The sequence below is a fragment of the Colobus angolensis genome, unplaced genomic scaffold, assembly GCF_000951035.1.
Source record: "Colobus angolensis palliatus isolate OR3802 unplaced genomic scaffold, Cang.pa_1.0 Scaffold7, whole genome shotgun sequence".
Classification (NCBI taxonomy): Eukaryota; Metazoa; Chordata; class Mammalia; order Primates; family Cercopithecidae; genus Colobus; species Colobus angolensis.
The window spans coordinates 21,958,002-21,968,599 of NW_012120709.1; the positions used below are offsets into that span (position 1 = coordinate 21,958,002).

Genomic DNA, 10,598 nt, shown 5'->3' on the forward strand with positions numbered 1-10,598 from the left:
TGTGGTCCCAGCTACTTGGAAGGCTGAGGCAGGAAGATCACTTGAGCCTGGGAGGTCGAGGCTGCAGTGAGCCATGATGGTGCCACTGCACTCAACCTGGGCAGCAGTATGGAACCTAGTCACAAAAAAATTTTATATAATAGAAAGTGGTCACTTCTGCAGTGGAGACTGTCTTCAAACCTCCTTACACATCTGGACAGGTTACAAACATTGCCTTATTCCAGTTTTGGAAATTGCCAGCTAGTAGAAACGCCTAATGTTGGGGCAAAGTTGTCCTCTCTCTCTTTCTCTTTTTACTGCAAAAAGTTTTGTTTCCATTTGGTCCAAGGCTTGAGAAGAAGCTCCAAGGTGGTTAAAAAGCTGCCTAGAGGCTGGAGGGAGAGGCTCAAGCAGAAGCCCTGACACTCTGAGGGGGATTCTTCAGAAGTTGTTGGGCTCAGTAGGCTCCTAGTCATGCTTGAGGGTGAGCCTTCGGAAGAGGAATTTGCCCAGCCTGGCCTGGGGGCCAGCCAGCCTATCAAAGTTGGTCAGGTGGTTGTCCACCTTCTTGATGAGTTTCACTTCCTCATTGAGGAAGTAGCTCTCCAGGAAGTCAAGATATGGAGGTCTGTGTGGGCAGAACCCAGGGCATGAAGATCTAAAAGAGCCTGGTTCAGCTTCTTCTCCAAGGCCATGGCGGCTCCCATGGCATCCAGGGTTTTACCCCACTCATCTTAAGGTGACTTATGGATGTCCTGGAATAGAGCACTGCTGCCACACTCGTTTTGTATCTTCAAGAGATGCTCAGAGCCCTGCACTTCTCCTTGGCCAATTCATAGAAGGGGCCCACAGCTTCCAGAGCCACATCATCATGATGGAAACAGAAGCCTAGCGAGAGTGAGTGGAGGAGGCTCACCAATGCAAATTGACCAGGAGGTTGGTGGCTGCCTCCACATCAGTGGAATAATTCTGATGAATCTTGGAGCTCCTCATTGGTTGGCAAGAAGGAGCTAACCACAACAACTGTGTGGGCTGATCCCAGAAGCAGGAGATAGCCGAGAAGATGATCCTGGAGTTTGTAAGTGAAGAGGAGATTGGAGGATGCTCGGAGGCTAGAAGAGAGGGAGTCCCCGGGTCTGTTCTGTCCAAACACTGTTGAAGAAAAAACATATCCATGGGACTACTGAACACTCTGCCAGTCATTTCTCTTATTGCTGTGAGTTCTGTTTTTTGAAACCCTTTCAAGTAACTCTGATTCCTTTTCTATATGATTTCCATTTGAATGTTGGAAGATGGCCATTGAGCCTCCCCAAGATGGAGAACCGCTCATGTTTCCTACCACGCTGTGGAGCCCTGTCCTGCTGGCTCAGCTCTGCACAGTCTCTGGGACCATGGGACGGAACATTGAGGGCCCTGAATTGCAGGCACCCCTGGCCAATACTTCCAACCCCATCACTAGGCCACATCTGGTCATGAGGACCAAGTCATGTAGTCTAGCCCCTATGACTGTATTTATTCTCTAACTCCCAGATTTCCATTTTGTCTCCCTGCCTGGGATCCATTACCTTGGACTGGGGCCCTGTCTTACCACACAAGGCCTCCCTAGGAGTAGAGCCAAACCTCCGTCCCTGTAGGTGAGTCCCCAGCAGTTGATGCCAAGTTCTTCTGCCTGCCTTCTCCTTGGCCCCTTGCCTGCTACCAGACTCCACTGGTCCTTTCTGGTCCTGTCTTTGACATGAACTTCCTGCATGGCCTTGGATTCCTTGTTTTCTAGCCAGCAAATGGAATGACTTTTAATGCATTGGTGGATTTAAAAACTAGCCCCATCTAAGAATCACCCGGGGGCAACTTTACAGAGTGCCAGTGTCCAGAGCTGGAACTGGGATGAGAAGTGAAAGGCGCCTAGCATGCAAAATGTAAAGTGCATCTCTCTCTGGTGCCAACCCTGCACTGGGAGGGCCCTGAGAGTGACTGTCTCCTTACATTAGCTCCCCTAGGAGCCAGGCACGCTTCGCCCTGGTCCCAGCCCTGCCATTACCAGGGCAATAGCACCAGAGATTATGATCTATGTGGTCCAGGAAGAAGTCCTGATAATGGTATTTTGAAAAACTAGGCAGAGGTTAATGTGTGGAAACAGGATAGGGAATCGCTGGAACAGGTGGTCTCTCAGGGGTCTGTCACCCAGCAGGGTGCTCCAAGACCCTGGGACTCCTAACTGTATTCTTCTACCCATGCTTGGCCTTGGGACTTTGCTAGTAGCTTGTGATGTCCTCTTGTTTCCTGGAGAGTATGTCTCATTTCCAAACTCCAGCCAGGCTCAGTCAAGCCCATCCCGCCCCCAAGAACCCCAGGCTAACCAGGCCTTTGTTCTGACCAATGTCTTCGCCATTTCCAAGCAAAGCCTTTCTTAGATAATCAACGTTCCAAACCATCCATTCTGTTGGCTCTCCTTTGGATATGTTCCAGCTGCCTGTGCACCTTCTACATGATGGGATGTGGAGACTTTACAATACTGAAGTATTCTGGTACATTCATATTCATTCATTCAACAAGCACATGCTGAGGACCTGTCCTGTGCCCTGCACTGTGCTATTTGCTGAAGAGCACAAAGATAGAGTGATATATTCACGCCTAGGGTAGCTTATGGTACATCGGCATTTCCCCAAATGTGCTGAGTGCCAATGGATGTTATACAAAAGCAAAGTAAAGCAAAACAAAACAACAAAAAACATTTCCTGGTAAAATGATTTAGGAAGACCGGAGTTCAAACAGGTTTCTTTATTGCAGGACTTCTCCGAATATTTAGTTTGCTAATATATACTGTGTATCTCCATAAGAGAAGCTCGCTATAATACAATTCCCAAATATATTTGACCATCCACTTAACATGAAATATTCCAAAAGGCACTTTGGATAACGCTGTCATAGAATGATAAATCTGGAATCAACCGTAATTCCAGATATGAGAGCTCTAGTAATGTGATCCAAGGTTGCGTTAGCTCTTTAAGCAGCCACATCGCTCTGTTGACTTCTCAGGAGCTGTAGGCTGGCTAAAATGATTGGGTCTTTTTTCACACAACAATCCTTAAGTAGGTCTTTCTCTTTCACTACTTGGGCTATTGACTTTTTAGAAGTGGAATATAAGGCCTATCAAGTTTAACTTTATTGGTTCTGAGCCAATAAAGTTAAAGGAGTTACAGAGGTTGAGACCTTTTTTATCTGAATCCTGCCTACCAACGTATCAGCTAGGTTTCCCTGCTATGTGTTGCCTACAATGTAAGTGGGCAGGCCTTCTTTATCTTCACCCAAGCCTCCGAAGAACGTGGTGAATGCGACAGATCTCTGTATCGCAACATTAGAAATCTTCCTTGTAATTGGCATCGATCCTTTCACCTACACTGCAGTCATGAGCGGTGCAGCAATGTTTTGATCACCATGGACCACATGTGTGACAGTGGTCCCATGAGACTATAATCTCATATATTTATTGTGCCTTTTCTATGTTTAGTTATATTTACGTATACAAATACTTATCAATGTGTTACAATTGCCCACAGTATTCAGTACAGCAACATGCCGTACAGGTTTGTAGCTTAGGAGAAATAGGCTAAACCCTATAACCTAGGTATGTAGTAGGCTATATAACCCAGGGTTGTGTAAGTTGACTGTATGATGTTCGCATAATGACATAATCACCTAATAACCCATTTCTCAGGACGTATCCCCACTGTTATTGATGCATGACAGAACTGCTGTGCAGTCATTCAACGAATTCACCTAGCTGAGCCATAACCCTTAACTGGACTCACGGCCCTCCATCTGGGTCAAAGGATTACATGACAGTTTTTAGGAAATCCTTCACGGAAATCCGCATTCCCTTAGTCTACCAGTCTGGTAATACTTCCAAAAAGAAGAAAATTAGGCTAATTTGTCATGAGTAAGTCAAAGGTTATTTTAGTTTTGTGATTATAAAAGTAACCTATGCTCATTAATAGAAAATGTGGAAAATATAGGCATTTTTAATATTAATTATTATGAAGAAAATTAAAACTGCCCAGTATCAAACCACCTAGAGATAGTCACAGTTAACTTTTGCTATGTCTCCTTCTTTGTTTTTTTGAGACAGAGTCTCACTCTGTCACCCAGGCTGGAGTGCAATGGCACCATCTCAGCTCACTGCAACCTCCTACTTACTGAGTGTCTTCCATGCATCAGGTATAGTTCTAGGTGCAAAAGTAAACAAAAAACACTCCTCCCTCAAATTCCTGCTCTTATGGAGTTTGTATTCTAGACGAGGCTTATAAATAAATAAATAAGTAAATAAACACAGACTCCCAGGATTCAAAAAATATCCTGCTGTTTTTTTCTCCCAACTTGACCTTATATTAGAACTATTCCTGTAATGACTTTGTGTTAATGAACCCAGGCCAGCTTCTGATGATTCCTGTTTTCTTTACTAAATGTCTGCAACCATCTCTTTAATGCAGCAATCTTTGATTTTTCTCTTTTTTTTTGGCAGGGTCTCATTCTGTCACCTGGGCTGGAGTACAATGGTGTGATCTTGGCTCACTGCAGCCTCAACCTCCCAGGTTCAAGGATCTTCCCACTTCAACCTTCCAAGTAGCTGGGACTACAGATGCATACCACCATGCCTGGCTAACTCTTTTTGGTATTTTTGTAAAGATGAGGTTTCTCCATGCACCTAGACTGGTCTTGAACTCCTGAGCTCTTGAGTTGGAGAGGAGTTCCCATCTTGGCCTCCTAAAGTACTGAGATTACAGGTTTGCGTCACTGTACCTGGCTGTTTTCTTTTTTAAGAGATAGGGTCTTGCTATGTTGCCCAGGCTGGACTCAAACTCTTGGGCTCAAGTGATATTCCTGGCCTCAGCCTCCCAAGTAGCTGATAGGTGTGCACCACTGCACCCACCTAATAGTGCAATCTAGAATTTTGTGGAGGGTTGATATGATACTTACCAAGTTATAGTCTCCAGAATGCAACTTTTACCTCTCTTCAAAAATGGGGACAAATGTGCATATCCCCAGTGACTGGATACCTCGTCTTTTTCACTATTTCTCCAAGATTACAGATTGTAGTTCCACAGTTTTACCTTTCTGGGATGCAATTTGTCTAGGCTTTAAGACTCAAGCTCATTTACAGGTATTCTTCTATTATCTCTCCACCCATCATGAGCTTGTCTATTCCTGAGTTAGTTCTATTCTTCCAAGATTGAAGATTAGTCTTCTCAGTAGACAAGGTAGAAGTAAAACGAGTTGCAAAGTTCTGTTCTCTCTCCGCTATTGATTAGCATTATGTCACCTGCCCCAGGTAGTGATCTCTTCTCTGCTTCTTGCACTCATCTTGAAGGAGGAAAGGCTATGGGAGAATCTGGAGTAAAACCCTTTTATTTTTCATTAGTCTATTAACTCTCATAAAAAAAAAAAAATTCCTGACAGTATTTTTGTAGGACTGAGTTATTGTGCTGCTCTTTTGTATTTGCCTACTCCCTCATTTTACAAATAAGAAAACTGAGTATTATGTTCAGTAAAGGGCATTGCATAAATCGGACCCTAAACTAGAATTATAGTATTTATTTGAGTCAACCTTGCAGTATCTGAGAGATTAAAAAAACTTGCAAGAAATAGATCACTATGGGAGAAAAAGGACCTCAGGAGAAATTTAATTGAGAACCCCTCTCATGAGAGAGGACAATGGATGTCACTGAATGAGCCCCAGACTGTAGCAAGTTTTCCCTGGTTGCAGACATCTCACAGGGACCATTTCGGTCTGTTCTGCTTGGGGGAATGGCAGCAGCCCACTCCCTTTGCCTTCAGCGTAGGGCTCCAACATAGGAAGCCAAACAGCTGGCTCTTCTCCATAGGCAGCCACCCCAGCCCCATCTCTTCATTAACCAAAACCCTTCCTCGGGGGAGCAGCGACAGCTCCCTGTGAATTGGCTATTGGCAGTCATGCTGAGGCTTCTAAGCAGCTCCTTGTTAACCTTGAAAGATGACTATTTTAGTTTTCTGGAGTCTCTGTCACCACCCGCAGACAGAAGCAGATGATTTAAGAGGTGAGCAGGTAGGAATTATGTGACCTTCAAACAGAGATATCCCCAGAATCAGTGGACACAGTCAAATCACTACATGACTGTCTGTCTTTGTGTCCTGGCTCTGTCCCCAGTCCATTGTGTTAGATAAGAGGTTTTGTGTTACCCTCTGAAGGGCTGGGATCACTAGGCAAGCTCAGAAGGCAACTACAACACTCTCTCTCTGTAAACAGCCTTTGCAAATGCTATGTTAGTAACAGACCTAGGTGGATGCCATTTTGGCATTGAAAGTGCCATCTTTTAGGGCAAAGGCAGTGTGGGTAGGCACATAAAACATAAAATCCAGTTAATTTAGTCTATTTAAATGTATAAATAAATAAAGCTGTTCCACTAGTGCATTTTCTAAACCCAAACAAGGAAACATAAAATTCTCTGTAGTAAATAATAAAATGCAAACTTTGTTTCATTTTATAGCCAGAAGAGTCAGAAGAAGGCCAAGAAAAAGGAGAAAAAATGAGGAAAAAAAGAAAAGAAAAGAAAGGAGGTTAGAGATGAGAGCAGGAGAGGAAGAGAAGGAAAGGACAGGCACCATCTCTGAGGGTGCTGCCTCCTTGACCTTCTGTCTCTGAGATCATACCCATCTGCTTGTTAATACTTGAGTGGATTCTTGACTCTAAACTCTACAGGGAGAGCAACAAGATGGATTAGTTCAAGACTTACCGACTTCCTGGAACAATATGGTTTATTTATAGTTAACTGCTGCATCTAGGAGACCTGTAGAACCCTGGTTGGGTCCTGTCCCCTTAGCCAGTTTGGTCTGATATTCTTTGAACCCTCTTGCTGTCCTGCTGGATCAGCGTTGACCACAAGTCTCCTTCTGCAGCTCCTGCCAGTGTAATTTGGACCCGTCACTTTCTTGCAGTAGAGCTGATAGGCCAACTGCAGAACCGTAGTCTGCCTCCAACTGTTCACTCTAGAGTATACAGATGTCTCCCTGTGTTTCTTCTACTTTAGCTATTTCGGCTATTTGCTATCACACATATTCATGCAAATGCAGGAATTTCACGAGGTACAATTCCCTTCCAATGTAAACCTGTTCTATGAATGCCTTCTGCAATAAAATCACTCCACAGAATGTCTGTGGATGTCTGTGAATGTCTTTCCCAGCTGTTGCAGAAGGGGTTTTATCGTCTTCCATGGGTTTAGACAGGAAAAGAGTAACTTTTGGGTGAAGAGCTGCCTGGAAGACTTCCCCCTTCCATTAGCTGCTCTTTCCTGTATGGTTGCATCCTGAGTCCAACCAGCAAATGGCCCTCAGCCACAGCAGCTGTGGCTAAAGTTAGTTTTATTCTAATTAACTATTTCCTTCTTATTTACACAGAGCCTGTGCTTTTCTACTTTCCCTTGATTCCTGACCTTGTTTGCCACCATCCATCGTTGGTCCTACCCAGCCTGTCACGCCTTCCATCCAAACAGCATCCATTCTCAATGCCAGTCCAAGCCTCAAGATCTTGGCTTCCTTTGTACTTAGTGCACTGACCAAGTTTCCATCACCTCTAATTTTCATCTAGGTCCCTTTAGTACTCTGAGGCCTAGATCATCCCAGTACTTCCAGATTCTAGGATTTTAACCAACACCCACCTGGACCATGTTTATCAAATCAGTTTGTTCTAACAATTTTTTTTCACTCCCTTCCTAGTACCTGTGACTAATAGCAGACCCAGTGTCCTCATTAACCATAAATGCTTGGGGTTAGGTTAACACCACAGATGAAACCATTCTCTTTCTTTCTCTCCCACTTCCCACCAAAATCAACTGCTGAACATTTACCAACATCATTAATAACTGTGTCTCCTTTGAGCTGTTCAGGATAAAGCCTTCTCTACACAGTAGAGGATGCATGCATGCAATCATATTTATTGATTTTAATCTCCATGGGGTGCAGGTGAGGGGAGAGGTGTATTTCCAAAAATTTAGAGGTGTTCCAGAGGAAATAAAATCATTAGGATTCTATGAAGTTTGGCTAGATAATCTGATCCCCTTGCCCATTATAAAAACAGTCTTAGACCAATACTTCTCAAACTTTAATGTGCAGAAAAATTACCTGGAAGTCTCATTAACATGCAGCTTCTGATTCAGTAGGTATATGGGAGAGTCTCAGAACAAGCCTCCATGTACTGCCAATACCACTGGTCCTACCAGTCTATGGACAAGCCATGAGTATTAAAGAGCTAGTGCTCCTCCCCCCACTGGGCTCCAGACTTGTTCACATCCCAGGTTCCTCTTACCTACCTGAGATTTACCATTTGTGACATGACAATATTGAACTGCCTGATCTCTTATCCCCGCACAATGCTAAAATGCAAGGTTCTATATAAAGTACTACAGCCTTCTCACCTCACATGTCACCTCTTCTCTGAAATCTTCCCCAGTTATCCAATGGAAATTCCCATCCTGAGTTCCATCCTTCAATTCAATTCCATTTAGAACAGTTCGACTCAATACAGAAGCCTTCACTGAACATTTTTTATGTACCAGGTGTTTTCTTTCTTTGAGACTGAGTTGATGAGGATGCTATTAACCAAAGTGGAAAGTTGAGTTATATAGATGGAAGAGGGGACTGGGGAAGAAAGTAGCCAAGTTCATATTTGCCAAAATAGGTGTCGTATTCCTGTAATTTATACAAGTGGAGAGGTAATGTGGCATGGTAGCCTCTAGAGGCAGACCATGAATGTTTAGAACTTACCCCTACTGTTCATAAGCTGTGTGATCTTGTATTAGGTAACCCCTCTATGCGCCCATTTCTTGATTTTAAGATGAGGATAGTAATGGCTCCCACCTCATGGAGTTGTTACTTGTTAAGAATAAATGATGGCTGGGCGCGGTGGCTCACGTTTGTAATTCCAGCACTTTGGGAGGCCGAGTTGGGTGGGTCACGAGGTCAGGAGATTGAGACCATCCTGGCTAACATGGTGAAACCCCATCTCTACTAAAAATACAAAAAATTAGCCGGGTGTGGGGGTGGGCACCTGTAGTCCCAGCTACTCGGGAGGCTGAGGCAGTAGAATGGCGAGAAACCAGGAGGTGGAGCTTGCAGTGAGCAGAGATTGTGCCACTGCACTCCAAACTGGGCAACAGAGCAAGACTCCATCTCAAAAAAAAAAAAAAGAAAAGAAAAAAGAATAAATGAGGGTTAATATTTGTAAAGCACATAGATTATTATTGGTACATGGCATACCAAAGAAGTGTTTTTCCAACAAATATATGTTCTGGAGATGCCATTTAGAAAAAGTCCAGGTAGGAGGTAGGGGTTTGGGAGCTGTCTGTATTTAGGAGCGAAAGATATTTTGCAGAGAGAATGTAAGCCGCAAATTGAGTAGCAAAGAAGGAAGAAATGGATTCTTTAGGGGATACCAACATTTAAAGGGCAAGCAGAGGAAGAAGATGCAATGAAGGAGACTCAGGAGTGGTCTCAGAAGTAAAGATGACTCAGGAGAAAATGAAACCAGAAGCTCAGTAACTAGAGAATTTCAAGAAAGAGGTAGCAGTCAACAATGGCCAGCACGAGTAAGATCAGGAATAAAACAAAGCTGTTTGTTCAGATGGCTAAGAAGGCAAGTGTTAGACCACATATAATTTTCATTTATGTCTGTCTTCACCCCTAAGCCATGAGTCCTCAATGTAAGGGGTCAAGTTTGTTATTCAGCCTTGTATATCCAGAGGCTAACACATGCCTACAGCATAGCAGGACGTTCTCAGTGTGGTCAAAACATTATTTTTGTTATGAGACTCTCTAATGACTCCTGTTCCTTCGAGGTCCACTTCACCCTGCTTGTCTATTGAATAATGAGACAGTAAACAAAATTGAGAGAATCTCATTTCCTGTGCTGTCCTTTTTTCTTGGGGGGGCCCCAAGTAGAAGATGAGGCCAGTATTTCTTGGTACTGGGCATCTTTTAAACATGAGACTGGATGATTGCATGAGTTGAGATTAGGTTATATGAGGGCTGGGATCGGGGGCAGCTGTCAGGTAAAAATCTCAGGGGAGATCATCTTCTTGGGGTTCCCAGCAACTTTCTTTCAGCCTAATGTGAACTAGCGAGGTCCCACAGCTTGTGCGCTGGGCTGGGCCCCCAGGTGGGTCTGTTTCCAAGGCTCTATGGTAATAACCATCTTCACTCTAAGGAGACCAAATGCCCATATGTTGTTGGTGCTGTGGGAGAAACTCCTCTGTTGGGTAGTAGTTGGGCTAGACCCTTCCCCAGATTCTAGGAGCCTGGGTGACCACTTAAGGCAATGGTGACGGCAGAGCCCAGGCTTCTGGTGGTGGGGTTCAGGTGAGGGCAGAGTGGAAGGTCCTGGGCACATAGTTCTATGCTTGTTTAGGCATCTGCAGGCTTGTGGGATAAATTGAGAATGGCAGGAAGAAGAGATGATGAGCCAGAGGAAGGAGGGGGAGTGTGCGGGTTACAGGACTGCAGAGCCCCCTGCTGAGAAATTGTAATTCTGACCCTGTGGACCAGGTAAGAGGTAGGAAGTATGAGGGGGTGGTGGGCTGGGAAGGTGGATGGGG

The 10,598-nt window shown here is 44.3% G+C and overlaps 1 pseudogene; it reads right to left on the reverse strand.

The window, feature by feature from the left end:
- Positions 1-447: 447 nt before the first annotated feature.
- Positions 448-10,598, reverse strand: part of LOC105501204 — a 14,022-nt pseudogene continuing 3,871 nt past the window's right edge.